The sequence below is a fragment of the Triturus cristatus genome, chromosome 7, assembly GCF_964204655.1.
Source record: "Triturus cristatus chromosome 7, aTriCri1.1, whole genome shotgun sequence".
NCBI lineage: Eukaryota > Metazoa > Chordata > Amphibia > Caudata > Salamandridae > Triturus > Triturus cristatus.
Window position 1 is genome coordinate 1,678,825,833 of NC_140590.1, and position 18,860 is coordinate 1,678,844,692.

The window sequence follows — 18,860 nt, forward strand, 5'->3', positions numbered from 1 at the left end:
ATATGTATAGCTAAAATTTAATGGAAGAAGACATGGGCAAATAAGTGTCTAAATACAGTATTAGCATCAGCAGAGGATTACGGTCGCGTGAGTTATAGTTGCCTACAGTAACTATAACGGGGGAATTTCATTGGGTTTTTATCAGTAAAATGTCCAGCTAACTATAACATGTGTGAAACCTATGGTTTTTTCAGTGAATATATATATATATATATAACATCCTTATATATACATATTGTGTCGGTTCCTCTTTAAAAATCATAACCATAGTAGGTCAACCAAGGTACTTGTTATTTTTTTCTTCAATTTCTGCACTATCCATTCCACCTTCCCCCATATACTTTGCAACATGCCCAGTTTCCATGGCAACCAACTTCAAAATCCTTAGAAACAAGGTCCAGATGAAAAGTTCATAAAGTGTAGGCTGCTCTGTAACTGTATAAGGGAAAGATGGTCCCAGAATATATAAACTTTTTAGAGTTAACACAGAATCGATATCAAAGGATACAAAAAAATGATGTCAAAGTGTTATTTAATCACACGTTGGCAAGATACACATTTTTATAAATAGATTAGGCATTTGTCAAATAGTGCGGGGTGCCATGGGAAGGAAGGGGGTAGTGAATTCAGGTGAGGTAAAAGGGGGAAGTGACATATAAATTATATCAAACTGTCACAACTTAATTGTAAGGCAAAACAATTTTTAAGCCACAAAATCCAGACGAAGTTCATTAGTTTGAATATAGATTGTTTACAAAAACCATGTACAAAACAGAAGAACACAGTGTAAGTTACACTGTTGAGAGTACTGGCAATGTCATATTGTCGACGTTTCGACCCCAAGACATGGGTAGGTTAGTTGGCTCCTTACTAACGGGGTCTTCTTCAGGACAAGGGTGATGGTGTAACACGGAGGAATGGCACCTACAATGATATTAAGTCAGTGTTACAAAAGAATTTCGGGTCCCACCAGGGAAAGTGAAAGGGACTCATTAAGGAAGTAATCGCTATATTTACCATATTCAAAGGTGGACATATAGTCAATGTTGACTTGGCGTCAAATGGCGCAGGGGCAGATAGGCTCCAATTGAGGGTGGGGTGAGTGACACCTACAAAGAATTATGAGGTGTCATTATAATGATCCACAAAATAAATAAAGGATTCATTGAAAATCACAAAAAACCGGAGAGAGAGTGACTTACTCATTTATGATCAAAGTCAAACTGGGCAAAACAATTTTATTGGAATTCCCCATATGCAAATAAAAAATGTAATTGCCCGTTTGCGACCAATAAAAGCATTTGGTATGTATCAAACGCAAACTGTGATTTGGTAGTATGTTGCCGAATTGCAATTTTGGTTTGCGACCTATTACCCTTCCAAATACAGATTCGTATTTGAAAGAGGCGTCCCTTCCAGATACCGAATCAGTATGGTATGTATTAATGTTTTGTGACCGAATTCTGGTGTAGTGGTAATGCATGGCAAATGGGAAGGCATCCCCTCAGGACCCCTTCCCATTTGTGAATGTCAAAACAAAGTTTGTCTAAGAGAAGGCCGTGGTCCACAGAACCTATGAATCTTCTTAAACAATTAAAATAAGAAACTTTTTCTTTTTGAATGGATCCCATTTTCCTTTATGGAAAAAGGGTTGCATTTAAAAAAAAATAGACTGCTTTATTTAAAACCAATCACAGACATTGTGGTCTGCTGACCTCAGCAGGCCACCATCCCAGTGATGGCATTAATTCCTAATGGTTAATATTCATGAGGTAGGTCGATTTACGAACCAATAGGAATCACTAAATGATACTCTGAGTTTTATACATTAGGAATGGCGATTTTCTAATTGCGATTCACAGAAAATCGCAATTAGGTCATCACTAGTCCAATTATTGATACATCTGGTAAAAGTATTTTACTATCTCCCAATCAGAGTAATCAATTCAGATGGCAGTAATCACTACCTGAGTTACTGTAGTACAGCAATCCTTCAGCCAACCAGAATCTTTGTTTTTTTTTCCTATTTCTCATCACTCTCCATATTAAAGTTTTTCATTCTGCAAGTGATTCCTTGTTTATCCAATTCTTACAAACCAGCGTCATGGTGAGAGCGTAGATTGTGGGACACAGCTTTGTGTTTTGGGCCAGAAAGTATGCAAAGAATTGTGGCACTAAGTTGACAATAATCTAGGGTTTCTTCCAGTGGACATCACTTGGATTGCCCGGAGGGGTATGAAGTGGTATCAATTGTTGTCATTTTTGGATTGCGAGCACCCAGACCTCATGATTATACACTATGGTGGCAATGATCTAGGCATAATCTCAGGTGTTAGACTTGAAATCCAATTGAAGGAGACATTGGTATAATTTATGGCTCTATATCTTCATATATTCCAACATATGTCAAAGGCAGAAATGGTAGTGGTCATCTGAGTTTTGTGCAAAGATTGAGAAATATAGGAAACATGTCAAGGAAACAATTTCAGCATTTCTCCGTAACTATAACATCAGCTCTGTTTACCACAACAACATCCGCTTCGACATGCTTGGTGTGTTCCGAAAGGATGGAGTCCATTTCACAGCAGAAGGGAACCAGATCTTCCTAAAATCAAGGATTGTATCCGGTTCTATCTATAAGTGTGCACAACCAACTATAAACACAAAGGCTCTTTTCAGAGCCACCCAATTAGCAGTGAACAATATTTTATTATTTCAAACACTTTTAAAAATAATTTATTATCCAGGTCCGTGGATCAACCGCAAGGCCAAGATCCAGTTCTATAGCAACAATTTAGTTAAATAATTAAAACAAATAATAATTGTATCTAAATTGTGTCTACAGAACTGTGTTCAACAGTTTCGTTGTGTGTACAAAAGAGTAGGTGTTGTAGTCTGTGATAATCTATCTGACTATGAATGAATGTCTAAAGCTACATGAATGTGTCAATGTGTCTCTAACAGTAGTATATGTTGGTGTTTCTATGGGACTCAGTATGTCAGTGTAGGGGTCTGTGTATGTGTGTAGGTGTCAACTTTGTTGTGCCATTCTGTGACTGTGTATGTATGGGTGTGTTTGAGTCACTGTGTGTCTGGGTGAGTGAGTGTATCAGTGTGGATGGGAATGTCCATCTATGCAGCTGTCTGACTATGTCTGTAAGTTAGTATGTGGTGTGTGTGTGACTGTATCTATCCAACTGTAACACTTAATGTCACTGTGTGTGTGGGTGGGTCTGTGTGTCTAAGGGGTACACGTTCATGTAAGTGTGTGTGGGTGAGGGCCTTCAGTCATGCATGGTGGGAGGTTGGCCACAGGGCCTGCGGCAACCCTGCATGCAGCTAACCCCATGTTGCGCACAGCCTTCAGGTGGCCAACTCCCCCAAGGCAGTCAACCCCACACTGCACATGGCCTTCGGCTGTTCACGATGGGGGGTTTGGCTGCAGAGCCTGGCCTGTGGCCAACCCCCCCACATGCAGCCAACCCCACGCTGGGAACGACCTTCAGCTGTGCACAGTAGGGGGTTTGCCAGGCCCTGTAGGCAACCCACCCAAATGCCCCATGGACCCCATCCCCCAGGGCCATTACTTAAAATAAAAGGGAGGGGTCTACCCGGCCCTCCCTCACCAAGCCTTATTAGGCCCTGTGGACCCAAACTCCCAGAGCCGTTGTTTATTATGAAAGGGGAGGGGGCCTTCACAGTCCCTCTCCCAGAGCCTTCTTAGACCCTGGGGACCCCATCCCCCAGGGCTGTTTTTTATTAAAGGGGAGAGGGACTGAGTGGCCCCCTCGCCAAGTCTTGTTAGGCCCGGGGGCTCCATCCCCAGGGCCACTCCTTTAAGTAAAGGGGAGGACGCCACGACCCCACTCCCCCTAAGCCATTATTTGCCCCAGAGACCCCATCACCCGGGGACCTCACACTTAAAGGGTGGGTGTCCACCATGGCAACCACCATATATGCACGGGTAACCCTTTTGTAAAAGTTTACAGATCACTGAAATATGATTTCTTTTTGCATTTGCTGTTTTCATTTGACATTTCAAAATGGAAAAAATACCAGCTTTTGCTCGTTTTCACATTTTTTGCTGCCTGTGTCATAAAAAATATCCATTGTCGAGCACAACTTTATGAATTTGTCAAGCGCAGGATTCTAGTTCACATGTTCTAGGCATCTACCTAGTTACATAGGCCATGCCTCTTATAAATGATTCCTAGTTCTGTCTCTTTTGTCAGCCCCTGTTTAGAGGCCGTCCTTTACTCAGGGGCTTAGCTTTGGGGGGGGGGGGTTTGGGGTGTTATTGACCCGGTCACTCCACTCCGCACAGCCCCCGTGTGCCCAGATTCTGCTGCTGCTGCCTTCTTGGCCTCTCTTGCTGCCGCCTCTCCTTAAGGCCCCTGCTCTCCAGGCTTGCCCAAGCTTGCACAGGCTTGCCCAGGCTTGCCCTCGCTCTCCCACTCTGTCTTCCCGCTATTTCCACCCCCCCTTCCGCTCCCCGCCGCTGCTCTCCTGTGGCCCCGCCCCCTTCTCTTGGCACCCGCTCCCCATTCGCCGCCCCACTCCCGCCTCCCAGCTGCTTATCCCTCCCACTTCGCCATATATGGCGGGGACCGCGCGTACGCGCAGCGGCCACGCGCATCGGGCACGCCGATTACGTGCCGAAGGCGTGCCAAAGGCACGCCTGTCCACGCCTGGACCGCGCCCAGCGCCAGAACCCCTGGACCCCGCCGGAGCCAGCCAACCCGACAGAGATACGACGCCGCCACCCTCCACGCACTCAACACCGGCCGACAGCCAGCCTGCTACCAAGCCAACCCGAAACGCACCCACGGCGCATTCACCTGCCACGCCTGCAACTTCACCTGCACCCGATCCTGCACCGCACCCACCAAGCCAGGCTCCAGCAACGACCACCTCAAGTGCATCTTGCTCAACACCCGCTCCATCCACAGGCACGCCGTCGAACTCTGGAACCTTCTCGACACAACATCACCAGACGCCGCCTTTCTCACAGAAACATGGATGGACGCCTCCTCAGCTCCCGACATCGCCATAGCCATCCCGGATGGCTACAAGATCGCCCGGAAGGACCGCGTCAACCAAGCCGGAGGAGGCATCGCCATCGTCCACAGAAACACCATCCGAATCACGACCAACTCCGACGACACCCTCACCGCCGCCGAACACCTTCACTTCCAGATACACACTGACCCCAAGACCACCCTCAGAGGCACCCTCGTCTACAGACCCTCAGGACCACGCACACAATTCAGCGAAGCCATCGCAGACTTCGTCAGCCCGCACGCCCTTACCTCCTCAGACTACATCCTCCTAGGAGACCTCAACTTCCACCTGGAGAACAACAATGACAGCAACACCGCCACCCTGCTGGACAACCTCGCCAACCTCGGACTCAAGCAACTGGTGAACACCCCCACCCACATCGCCGGCCACACGCTTGACCCCATCTTCTCCTCCAGCAAGCACATCTCCTTCAGCCACTCCACCGGACTGCACTGGACAGACCACAGCTGCGTCCACTTCAACTTCAGGAGAACCACGACCCACAACCACCCTGAACAGGATCCCCGCAGAAGCTGGAGCAAGATCACCGCTGACCAGCTCACCACCACCCTCAGCCAGAACCCCCCCCACCAACATGACGGACCCCAACGAAGCAGCCCGCAACCTCACACAGTGGCTCACCAACTGCGCCGATGACCTCACACCACTGAAGAACCCCCCCAGCAGACACGGCAGCAAGAAAGCCTCCTGGTTCACCAACGACCTCTAAAACTCCAAGAAAACCTGCCGTACACTCGAGAAAGCCTGGCGCCACGACCAGACTACAGAAAACATGACAGCCCTCAGGAACGTCACCCGCAAACACCACCAACTGATCCACACCACCAAAAGGACCACATTCAAAGAACGACTGGACAACAACTCCCACAACAGCAAGGAACTCTTCAGCATCATCAAAGAGCTATCCAGCCCCAGCGCCTGCAACAACGACATCACACCCTCACAGGACCTCTGCGACTCACTCGCCTCGTTCTTTCACCACAAGATTGCTGACATACACAACAGTTTCGGCGCACAGACCGCTCACCCTACCACCGATCTGGCGCCCCCCACCACCACCCTTCGCACCTGGACGAAGGTCAGCACCGAAGATACCACCCACATAATGAACACCATCCACTCGGCTCCCCAACCGACCCCTGCCCACACCACATCTTCAACAAAGCCGACTCCATCATCGCACCCCAACTCCGGAACATCAACAGCTCCTTCGCATCCGCCACCTTCCCAGAGAGCTGGAAACACGCCGAGCTCAGCGCCCTCCTGAAGAAACCCACCGCGGACCCCACGGACCTCAAGAACTTCCACCCCATCTCGCTCCTCCCCTTTCCGGCCAAAGTCATCGAGAAGATCGTCAACAAACAACTCTCCGCCTTCCTCGAGACCAACGGATCCCTCGACCCCTCGCAGTCCGGCTTCCGAGCAAACCACAGCACCGAGACCGCCCTCATCGCAGCCACCGATGACATCAGGTCCCTGCTCGACAACGGGGAAACAGCTGCCCTCATCCTCCTGGACCTCTCGGCAGCCTTCGACACCGTATGCCACCGCACCCTGATACAGCGCCTCAGCAACATCGGAATCCAAGGAAAGGCCTTGGAATGGATCATCTCGTTCCTCGCCGGCAGAACCCAGAGAGTCTGCCTTCCCCCGTTCCGGTCCGTGGCCACCGAAGTCATCTGTGGCGTCCCGCAAGGATCCTCGCTCAGCCCCACCCTCTTCAACATCTACATGAGCCCCCTCGCAGCCATCGCACACCAACACAACCTCAACATCATCTCCTACGCCGACGACACCCAGCTGATCCTCTCCCTCACCAACGACCCCGCCACAGCCAGAGCCAACCTCCAGGAAGGAATGAAAGACATCGCGGAATGGATGAAGCTCAGCCGGCTGAAACTGAACTCAGATAAGACGGAAGTCCTCATCCTGGAAACATCCCCCTCCGCCTGGGACGACTCCTGGTGGCCTCCTGCCCTGGGCTCCGCTCCAAAGCCAACAGACCATGCTCGCAACCTGGGCTTCATCCTTGACTCCTCCCTCACGATGACCAAGCAAGTCAACGCCGTATCGTCATCCTGCTTCAACACCCTGCGCATGCTCCGAAAGATCTTCCAGTGGATCCCCACCGACACCAGGAAGACGGTCACCCAGGCCCTCGTCACCAGCTGACTGGACTACGGAAACACCCTCTACGCTGGAACCACAGCCAAACTACAGAAAAGACTCCAGCGCATACAGAACGCCTCTGCACGACTTATCCTGGACACCCCCCGCTTCAGCCACATCTCTCCCCAGCTGAGAGACCTGCACTGGCTCCCCATCAGCAAGAGGATCATGTTCAGACTCCTCACCCACGCACACAAGGCTCTCCACGACATGGGACCAACATACCTCAACAACCGCCTCACATTCTACACACCCACCCGCCACCTCCGCTCCGCCAGCCTCGCCCTCGCCACCATCCCGCGCATCCGCAAGACCACCGCCGGAGGAAGATCCTTCTCCTACCTGGCGGCCAAGACATGGAACTCCCTCCCCACCCACCTACGACTGACCCAGAACCATCTCTCCTTCAGGGAACAGCTCAAGACCTGGCTCTTCGAGCAGTAGCGGATCCCCCTCCCCCCAGCGCCTTGAGACCCTACGGGTGAGTAGCGCGCTTTACAAATTCATTGATTGATTGATTGATTGATTGATTGATTGATTATTACACCCCCCTAACAAATGCATTCTGTAGTAAATACTTGGGTATAGGTGCTTTAAATCGGGTATGGTGAGGTGTTTGTCGGATTTCACTTGGGATTTTTACATACACATGCAGACAAAAATACAGACACACACTCTCATCTTTATTTAAAGTTCTTAAAAATTGTTATTCTACAAATCATTGAGTTCTAAGTACCCCTTGCAATCCGCACTCCTATCCCACCCTACTGCTCCTTAAGCCCCCCTCCGGCCCAGTGTCGTGTAGTTCCTATAAAAAGTATACAGGATCTGCGCGTTTAGACAACATACACTGTAGGATTGGTGTCAGATGAACTCTGATCACCCCCACCGGGTATGTTGGCCTTTTTGTACCATCTAGCTCACACTGCCACTATGCTCTCCTCTTACAAAGGAGGGAATAGTTCTTGGCAACCATCGTCCATGACAACCCTGATCCCTCAGGACCGTGGAAACAATACACTACCTTTCGCTCAGTCGCTCGTGCTTACTTAGTTTGTCTCAGAGAGATACACCGAATAAAACAGGCTGGGCATTTTCAATAAGCATTTATTGAACAGTTGTTATTCTGGTGTAGAATAAATGTGCTGCAACAACCATTAGACAGGATAAGATATAAATGATTAGCAGTACTATAAAGGTAAAAGGATGGTATAGTTCTACCATCTTACTTTAATCATGAATACAGTCAAGTATATAAAACACATGATAAAAAGATGCGTATTCCTACGATGCCTTCCTAACTAGATGTACCTAAGTGTACCTAGCCTGGGTGTAGGTGTTAAGCCAAGAATCCCTCTAGGATTTAGTCAACCCCATTACCTGAAGTGTGAGACTGTGGGACCCTGTCCTGGTCTCGAGGTGAACATCCCGCGAGGGATGTTAGACCACTGTGAGCTGGAGGGTCCGTATGCAGGAACCTCAGCGTCTATGGTCAGTGTGTCGGCCGGGAAGTCTCAGTCTCCTCTGTCTATCTTAGCAAGATGTGGTGTATATATACCCACAGGTCTCCCCAGGGGTCCTACCTTGCTGTATTACTGTGTCGGCCTAAAGATGACGTCGGGCATGAACTTTATACATACATTTTATACAGGAGATGGTAGTCCTGCTGTGCTTCCTAGAATCCTCATGCATAATGTATGAGATTTCGACTAGGGAAACTAGATACTTGTACGCAATTATACAAAATATTAGCTTCTTATTGTGTTAAAAACCTTTGTTTTAAAACCTTAAAAAAGGTCTAAAAAATGTTAAAAAAGGAAAAACTATTATAAATTGATATTTAGGCTACAGCTCTAATATGTCCGTAGGTATAGTCCGAACTACTACAAGCATTTTAAAGCCATACATTCTAAAAAATAAATCAATTTTGAAATGGAGTTCTAATTTTTCTGTTTGTTATTCAAAAAGCCGAATTTTTTCCCCAGCACATGGCGGGCCAAATGACTCAAATGTTTGTGTCCTGGCTGGTAGACGCAACATTCTCGTTGCTTGCCTCTGCACCTCGCAGATTATGTCAATTGAGCACAGATGATCTTCCGTACTGTCCACAGCCGGTGCTGGGGCAGCGTGTGCGCTGTCCAAGGCCTGGGTGTCAGAGGAGGAGTCGGTGTCTATACTAACCGGAGCTGATACTACCTGTGATGGCTCTAGGAATGCCGCCATCAACATGGGAATACCCTGGGTACACTGCAGAACATGGGCCGTTATAGGGTCCAGTAAAGCATCAACGTCCGGTTGTGCACATGATGGGAGTGTCAGACAGAGATCCAACACACATTCTTCTCTGCAAAACAGTCTCCGGAGGTCAGGTAAGATGCAGTCAATCCAGACTGGTCTAAATGACAGGAGCCAAGAAGCACTTAGTTCCCTTAGGCGTGGTGTGCCCTGAAGTTGTACCATCCAATCACAGTATTTTCACTCCAGGAGTACTGCTTCCATCTCCTTGGGGACTGGGACGTCCATTGCGTAGCAGAAAAACAACAATCAGGATACCTGCTATTAGAAACAGGATCAGTGGCAGCCCTCCAAATATGCTTCCAAATACGGAGTGTGTAAAGTTTGGTATAACTCAGAGGACCGTCTGAAAGGTGCTTAACAGTCCAGAACCTATGCTCTTAAATAGGTGGACAATGCCTGTTGTATCAGACATGTTAAAGATACGAGTTACCATTTCTGCAAAATGGAAAGGGCAATTTGTACGTATAAGTGCCTGCATCTCTGCCGAAGACCTTACTACTTGAAGATAAAAGGTCTCTCAAGCGCATGTTAAGGGCATGTTTTTTTGTGTAAGCATGGCTTTCATTCTGCTCAAAGCATCAAACCTTATGAATGAAATATTTAGCGAAGGCCATAGCGGCGCCACTCTGACAGTAGTGTTGGGGCAAACAATACTTGCATACAGCAAGTAACTCCCATTTGAGAGTTGTCTGAACACTGGAGTGACCACGGCAGCTGGGGCACCCTTTAAGTGACCGGACAAGTTTGCTACTGAACCATTACAGGCCCCATGAAGCATTATATCCTGGCATATAAGTGATCCACTTAAAGTATTCTCGCAGTTGGCACCGCTTAGAAACACTTCTTTTTCCCCACTCCGAAATCGAAATCTGTATGGTAATTCCCAAGATTCCTTGATGAATTCCCTACCCATTTCTTCATATCTGCCTGCCTGCATTTGTAATAGGCGATATTGGAATTGAAAGGTTGTGACCGGCAGAGTTATGTGGCCATGGATTAACCATTCTGTGGATGGTGTTTCTGCCACTGTGAAGGGTAATCTGTCCAGTTTTTCAATGCACAGCATTGTATACTTTGCTCCCCTCTGTGCCATTTCTATCTGTTTTCCTGTCAGATTGTATGAGGAAAACAGAGACGTGCTCTTTATGAAACACCATGGCACATAGCCTGCGTGCAAAGATTGCAGCGTCCAGCCTAATAACATAATAGAACACAATTGCGATTGCCCGTGTTGTAATATGGACAAATCATGTTCTTGTACATCGATAGCAGATGATACAATGTTGCCTAGTGAATATATCCTGGAAGTTAGTGTTGTTAACCCATTATCGACCACTGCTAGAGTTTTCTCTAGATTCATTTGATCTATTTCTCGTAATCTTTCCACGGCCTCCCGTTGTGATATTTTCCAAATCTCATTATAGACAGCATAATAGAAACGTTTGTGATGTGGTTTCCTATGACCTAATAAAAAATCCCATAGGTCCACATCCTCTGTAGGTAAGGATAAGTGTTGTTTCACCTGTTTGAGTGTTGAGGTTTTTAGCCAATCGAGGCATAACTTCCCAACACTGTATGAAGTCACTACCCCTAGATGTTGTCTCTGTACATAACGTGGATCTGGCCTATTGATACAAAATCCTTTAGTTTTACCCAAGAATCTTTCCTGGCAGTTATTGGTGTCCACAGGCCAAATCAACCATCTTTTCCAATCGGGGTCTGATCTATTGTATTGCATGATGTCATCTATTGTATCCTCTTCTTGTGATGCTATGTTACCCTGAGTGTGTGATGGTGCTGGCACCCGAGTTGCATTCCTTTCGCGATCTGATAAAGGAAGTGGTTTCAGAATAACATTCACTTTTTGTGCCACAGAGCTTTCTCGAAGATAAGTTCCATTAATAAGCATACTAAAAACAGTTACTAGACTAATCCAGAAAAGAAAGAAAAGTATTCCGGTAGATACCCAAAGTTCCACCCAAGGTGATACCAGGTAAGTCTTTTTAAGAAAATCCAGAAAGTCTTTAAATCGCTGTAGACAATTTTTTTGAGCTGGCATCGTTTTAGGTTCGGTTGGATCTAATGAAAAAGTATCAAAGTCAATGAAATAGCCAGATGCAGTTCGATCAATTTTCGGTAGTTCCGCAGGTTTTGTGGAAACTGTAGCTTGCTCTTGTTGGGGCATGTTGACGTAGAGATCCGTGTTTGGTCGAATTGAAATTTGTCTTTCAGTGGAGTTCTCATTTTGAACTTCAGTGTCAAGAGGAACGAGTTCCATTGCATTGTTGCTTAGTCCTTCATTCCGTGCAGGTGACCCTTCAAACGTGATGAGTCTTTCAGCTTGATCTTCTTGTATAGTTGTGAAAAGAGGGTGTCTGTTACTCTGGAGTCCACGCAGCCTACTACTCAGTATCGGCCATATAATGTAGTTTGATTAGGTCAATTGAGATGAATCTTTTCTCCTTTTTACCGGCTTGAGGTGGTAGAAGTACTGTTCTTGTTCCTTCAACTGCCAGGACAGGTACAGGCTTTCTGTATGATGGCACAAATTCTTTTTGTCCGCTATTTTTTCTCTGACCAGATCCCCGATTTTAGGGATCCAGACAGGTCTTGCTGCGACACTTTTTACTTCCCGAGTGGTGGTTCTTTTCACTTGACATTACTCTGTAGTGCCCTGGATTCATTCAGGTCCTGTAAAACAGCCAAACGTTTATGGATGTCAAAAGATTTTTCATCCACCACTGTGCCTTCACAATCAAGATAAGGTATTCACATTCTTGTCCCAAATAGGACCTCATAAGGAGTGACACCCCCTAGAAAGCTTCTTGGCTGATTATTTAATGCCCTTTGAAATCCATACAGATGTTTTACCCAATTTCCACCCGAGCCTAATACTCTAGCTGTTAAAGATTGCTTTAAGTCCTGGTTTTTCATCTCCACAACTGAATTTCCCACGGGATGGTACGGAGAGGAGTACTACAATGCTACACCCAGACTTCCCATGGTTTCCTAGTAAGCCCTAGAGCTAAACGCGGGGCCACGGTCAGAATATCGTGTGCCGATTGCGTATGTCCCTATAAAGACTCGCAAAACTTTTTATAACAGTTCGAGCGTCAGCCGACCGCTGGGGCCACACGCATATGAACCTAGAGCAGGAGTCCACTGCAACCATGATATACTTGTAAGCCCATTCAGATTGTAAGGGGCCGCAGTCGTCCAAATAAACATACGCCAGCGTTTGTCTGATATTAGTAATGGAGTCTGCACTGGACGTGTTACTGTGGAGCCTTTCATCTGCTGACAGATATCGCATTTCAAGACATAGTCCCTAGTCTGCTTTCTCAGTCCTGGCCACCAGTAGCACTGTTTCAACAGAGAAACAGTTGCTGAAACTCCTGTATGTGCAGAACCTATACCCTCGTGTGCTGCTAGGATTAATCCTAACCTACGATCCATATTTAGTATTACTCTATCCCCCACTCCAGGTATTTGAGCAAATGGAACATTGTTTGCATCTAACTTGTAGGAGTACTTGAGTGGAAATCTTTTTGGTACTGCTGAGTTATTGCGTGTGGCAATAATGGCAATAATTGCAAACATTATCTCACTGTCTATTCTCATTTTTGAATGAGTGATCGCAGCTACTGAAGCCGTGCATACAGTCCCCTTTGCGACCTCATCGGCCAATGAATTCCCTTCAACGTGAACGCCATCACGTTGATGACTCAGTGTGTGTATCACGTGAGCCCTTGGTAGTTCGTTTTCAACTCCACTACCTGTTCCAATAGCGTTTTATGCTTAATTGTGCCACCTTTTGCATCTTTAAACCCATTCTATCGCCAGTGATGTAAATATTCATTGTATGACTGTACACAGTAAAAGGAATTCCACACGATTAGTGTGGGGAATTCTCGATCTGTATTTACCAGTGCCAGTATTAGTGCTTTTAATTCTGCCAGCTGCGCCGTGCAGTCTCCAAGAGACTGTGTTTTTGTGAAATTTGGATGAAACTTTCCATCCTGCATACGTCCTTTAATGATAGCACATGCAGCGCTGTATTGCTGTCTACTCCCTATGGCTGGTTGAGCAGAACCATCAGTGTAAATAATGTATTCATACTGATCCAGGGGCATTATTTCATTTGGTAGAGGATATTCTTGTTTGTATTGCAGGAATGCTAGTGTTTTTAGATTTGGGTCATACCTGTATTCTAAATCTGTTGCAGTGAGAGAATTAGCCCATTGTGTCCATCTTGGATGTAAGGCTTTAGCGTTGGGAATGCTTGCTTTTGTCGCAGCCTCTAAGACTGGAACCCGGGTAATGACAATTATACGTTTCCCTTGAGCCAGGGTTTTTTCTCTTCTGAGCGGACCGAGTCTTACTCTGCCTCTTATATGGGGTAGGGTGTCTTTAAACCAGTATAAGTGTTCCTGGTACGTGAGCGGAACCTCAACGTCTTCATACGGACAGTATTCCGCTGGTGCATCACCTTCTGTGTAGAAGTGAAATGTTTTTGTCCTTGCATTTGCTGCTGAGAATGTAACCCACAAATAAAATACCTCTGTTCTCTATGATTCATGTATCTCTATCACGAAAGCTACTTCTACACCCCTATGCGAAAGCAGTTTCAGAGTGACTGCATTTCTAATATTTTCTGCAAAGTGAATTGTATCTGCATTATCTTCTTCATCTGAGAGGTGCAAATTTTGCATGACTCTTTCCGCGTTATCCGCGTCTTCAGTCATTTTTTTTTAGAGGAGAAGAACGTTTCAAAGAACACTGTGTCCTTCAAGCTTGATTAACCACCAGCCAATAAATAGGATATTGCACCTTTCTGGTGTTTTGTGACTTGGAATTTCTGAGCACAACTGAACCACTCAGATTCTACTGTTAAATTAATACCCAACCAACGTTAGTGGCTCCATGTCGTGTAGTTCCTATAAAAAGTATACAGGATCTGCGCGTTTAGACAACATACACTGTAGGATCAGTGTCAGACGAACTCTGATCACCCCCACCGGGTATGTTGGCCTTTTTGTACCAACTAGCTCACAGTACCACTATACTCTCCTCTTACCAAGGAGGGAATAGTTCTTGGCAACCATCGAACTTGACAACCCTGATCCCTCAGGACCGTGGAAACCAGTGCTTAATTTGTGCCGGTGCTTAGCACCGGCACTTAATTGACAGGGCCGGGTCTACGACTACGCATCTCGCACGTGCGCCGTCATTGATGTTTTTTAAAATGTACCTTAAGTAGTGTACTCAGCATGTTCAAGGAGCGGTTAACAATGACTGCGTGTGAGACGACTAACACTACACACACTTGCTTCTCTTAATTAGCTGCCGCGCACTGTGCTGTCCAAGGCAGGCGGGCACAACCCTTCTTGGTCACTTACATACACACAGTGAGTGGGCCATGCGTGGCGCGTCACAGGGGTGTGGATGGGACACTCCCCCCCCTCCCCCGGCTTCCCAGCTTCTTCCTTGAGAAGCCGTCACTTGACCTGAATGCTCACCAGCCGGGAGTAATGTGAATTATTCAATGGGGAGGCAGACGGGCTCTATTGCGTCGGTTCCGGCGGCCTGGCCGCCGTGCAGGGTACCTTTTACCTGCTGCCAGCCGCTGGCTTTGTTTGCTTGCACAGTTGCACAGTTGGCCCTCGCTTGTGCCATGTGTCTGGGGATGGTGCCTCTGCACTGTGCTTTAAAAGCAGGGGGGCTCTGTACCCAGAGTTGTGTCAGTTCACCTCATTAATATCATAGCGTTGTGTGATGCCTACTGCTCCCCCAACCTGGCAAGAGCCTCAAACACCTGGTGCCAAGGAGCCCACCTGCCCTTGTGTGGCAGCAGCGACACAACGAGCCCACCAAGGTCACCGCGTCGTGAGGGTGGGCGCCGGGATCTGCTCCTGCATCTCACCCGACCTTAAACCAGGGCGACCGCCCATGCCTCTGAATCCTTCTCTGCCACCAAGGTCAATATTTGTGGCGTGTTGTTGTCGACGCGTCGCCCCCTCATGCTCGCGGGGCCGCTGGAAGTGCTGTGTGTGTGGATGCGGCGTTGTGAAAGTGCGTGTGCACACATCTGTTTTTGTCGTTTCCTGCACTGACTGAAGCCTGGAAGGAAGAGGGTGGAGCGGGACACAGGATGTCTCTCAGGAAGTGCCTGGAGCGGGTGTGGGGGTCCCGAAGGCCCGGCCGCCCCACTCACTGTTGAGCTTGGAAAGTTTGAACTTCAGAAACTTGTAGAAAATGAAGCGCCGCCTTCAGGACTTCTGCCCGCAACACCCGTGCTTAACTTGAGCCGGTGGTTGCCACCGGCACGTATTGTCGGGGACCGGCCCTTGTTTGTACTCATCAGACATTTATTGAGCGCGAGAGAGAGAAAAGCACACACAAGGGAAACACGGGAGAAAAGGATGGACAAACCATCACCTAGGAAGAAAGCAGGTGTCTGCAGGAGTGACACAAGGGGCGGGGGTGTCTGGTGGAGGATTAAAGAGGCCTGGGTGGAGCCCTGGCTACCAGCTTTGGTGTGTGGTGCGCTGATCTTTAACAGCAGAGCTCTGGCACTCATGCTTTGACAAATTAAGCACTGGGAGCGTGCACTGCACAGTTGACTGTGCGTGCGCTGTGCTTTGAAGGTGGGTGGGCGCGGGACCAGGAGAAAACACACTGGCGTCAGTAGTACTGTGTGTCTGGCACAAACACTGATTTATTGGGGCGCCAGGGGCGGGCTGGAATTTGGTTCTCTAACTTCTAACTGTTCTGATAGGGGGGGTAGGGGCCGTTGTACGCGCGGCAGCGTGCGCAGATTTTAGTCACATGACCACTCGCGTGCGCCACACCCCTGCATAACCACCGCAGCCAGTATCACTGCTAACCTAAACCAGGACATTACTGCTGGTGGTTCTAGTAGCATTGTTGGGTACTACTACTGGGTAGAGCAAACAGCAGCAGTGCACTGGGCCGCCTAATCTTGTAAAAAGTTATTCACTGAGCCGGACCGTACCACGAGTAACGGTAAGAATAAGATTGAAGTTAATTGCCATTCCAATACCGTCAGGCGTCAGTACTGAATACCGTGTAAAAACGCTGTATTTTTATTTTGGGTAGTGTGTGAGTGAGGGTCCGGATTCCAGTTGCATTGTAAGATCACCAGCGTGGGGCGGGGGGGGAGGGGCAGCTCCATAATATTGATTATTTATTAGGAATAAAAATAGGATGCAAATGCTGCCTGAAATTCAGATTCACTAAAGGCTCACCGGCCATTGCGGTATACCATATAGTCGTGCTGGTGCAGCAGTACTGTACTGACCTGCGCTGCGCAGGCTGCGGGTTTAAGTAAAACTACTAGGCCCTGCTGCCCTAGCCTACCCACCCAGCCGCTTGCTGACTTGTCCAAAGATGGCGGCTGGTGCGCGCAGCGGATCCCGATACCTATGGTAATGGTTTCACTTTCTTTCTCGGGTGTGGTGTGGCGTTGTCACAATGGATAGTGATGCAATATATAATATTACTTTTTAGAGTGATTCCCGGGGGTTCAGGTCTCATTGTTCTTGTATTATATTTGTTGGTATATTTTAGTTGCTGTCGACATCTGAGTGCAGAGTGCACAGCCGGTTGGGTATGAATAGTGCATTGTTGTGCAAAGCAAAATTCCCCCCACCCCACCTCCCCACAGTAGTAAGCATCTAATGCTAACCCCTACCAAATGTTTACCCACACTGCTTAGAACAAGCACACGTGACCAACACAAATTTTGATCAGCAGCTGAACGGCTTTCTCAAGGGAATCGTTAAAAGGACATTGAAAAGAGAAATGCAAATTCTGAGCTGGTTATCGGTGATTCCTTGCCAAGCACTATGGCCAGACTAGAGACTTCAGAAGCGACTGAACTGACAATCATGTGCACAATACAAAAATCAAAATGGTATCAAAGTAATGTGACAGTGACATCAGTCAATATGGTAATTTTGAAAGCCATTTCCTTGCCAATCCGCACCAAGTTGTAAATGTCTTCTTTCAGGTCACCGTTATTTATCTAACCTCTTATTTTTGTTAATGCAAAGTTTCAATCAACTGAGGTGTTCTTATTGGTGCAGTAATCGATCTGTTCAATATTTCAGCTTTATTTCAGCTTTACTCTAGTGTTTACTTGGCTATGGCTGGCTTGCGTGTTATGTTCAAGACAAGTGGGCGGGATCAGCAGGGCACGGCGCGCCCCTTCTTCGTTAATTCTAAAGATTCCGTTACCCTACTTTTTTATTTTGAAAATGCCTCCCAGGACGCAAGAAATCACCATTGCCTATAAAGAAAGCTCAGCCTCAGCGTTCCTGGCGTTCGTTGGAGGACGGGCGGCAGAGAGGTAACAGGACTCTGTCTTTTCTTGCCCAGAGAAGAAACATACAATGTCCACTTCTGCTCTGCCGTTTCAGCTGCCCCCCCCCCCTTTTCCCTCTCTTTCTGTCTAGCAGTTCTTCTCTTACTGAAAACTGTGATTTCAAGACGAGGTTCTCACGCTGTTTCCTCTCCTTTCTTTTATTTGCTCCCCTGTGAAATGGAGCCAAAAAAAACCCCATTTTTGCTGGAAAGGTCGTTTTTTAATTCCAAAGTGCAGCATCTGGAATAAAAGGTTACAAATATGAAAACTAACTAAAGTATGACAGGGTGGTAGCAAACTGGCCGGATTGATTTTATTCACACCCAAACACATTAGCACCACTTTTACAGAGTTTGCCAGTGAAGCGCTATTTTTGTTTTCTTGTCTTTGTTTTCCCTGGGCTTGCAACTAGTGCACCAATCCTGGAGGTACTGCAAAGTGTGGATTGGAAAACAAAATGTGTACTGCGGCTCTGGGTCCAGGGATGTGGTCTTTTTACCATACTGCTTACGTTTTGTATGCAACATTTTCACAGGGCAGGGGAAACTCCTATCAAAACCTTACTATGAGGAAGGCTCCCTTGCTGAAATTCATCTGTCTTTTCGCAGTGCCGGTTGAGGATGTGGGTGGAGCCAATGGAGGAAGTGGGTGGAGCCAATGGAGGAAGTGGGTGGGGCCAATGGTGGGAGTGGGTGGGGCCATAGAAAAGTAGGTGTGGCCTCCGACAAAGATTTGAGCACCTGCACTTCATATTTTACAAATTAAGCACTGGTGGAAACAATATACTACCTTTAGCTCAGTCACTCATGCTTACTTCGTTTGTCTCCAAGAGATACACCGAATAAAACAGGCTGGGCGTTTTCAATTAGCATTTATTGAACAGTTGTTATTCTGGTTTAGAATAGATGTGCTGCAACAACCGTTA

At 47.3% G+C, this 18,860-nt stretch overlaps 1 protein-coding gene and 1 long non-coding RNA gene across 4 annotated transcripts in view; one reads left to right on the forward strand and one right to left on the reverse strand.

Annotated features, from left to right (window-relative positions):
- LOC146812686 (uncharacterized) overlaps positions 1-18,860 on the forward strand; it is a 213,228-nt gene that overhangs the window by 170,000 nt on the left and 24,368 nt on the right. The gene's annotated exons all lie outside the window — the stretch shown is intronic.
- Positions 516-1,219, reverse strand: LOC146812688 (uncharacterized). Its single transcript, XR_014965976.1, has 3 exons — positions 1,203-1,219; positions 1,018-1,109; positions 516-924 (listed from the first exon to the last, which is right to left on the reverse strand). It is a non-coding gene; the product is annotated as an uncharacterized LOC146812688 (long non-coding RNA).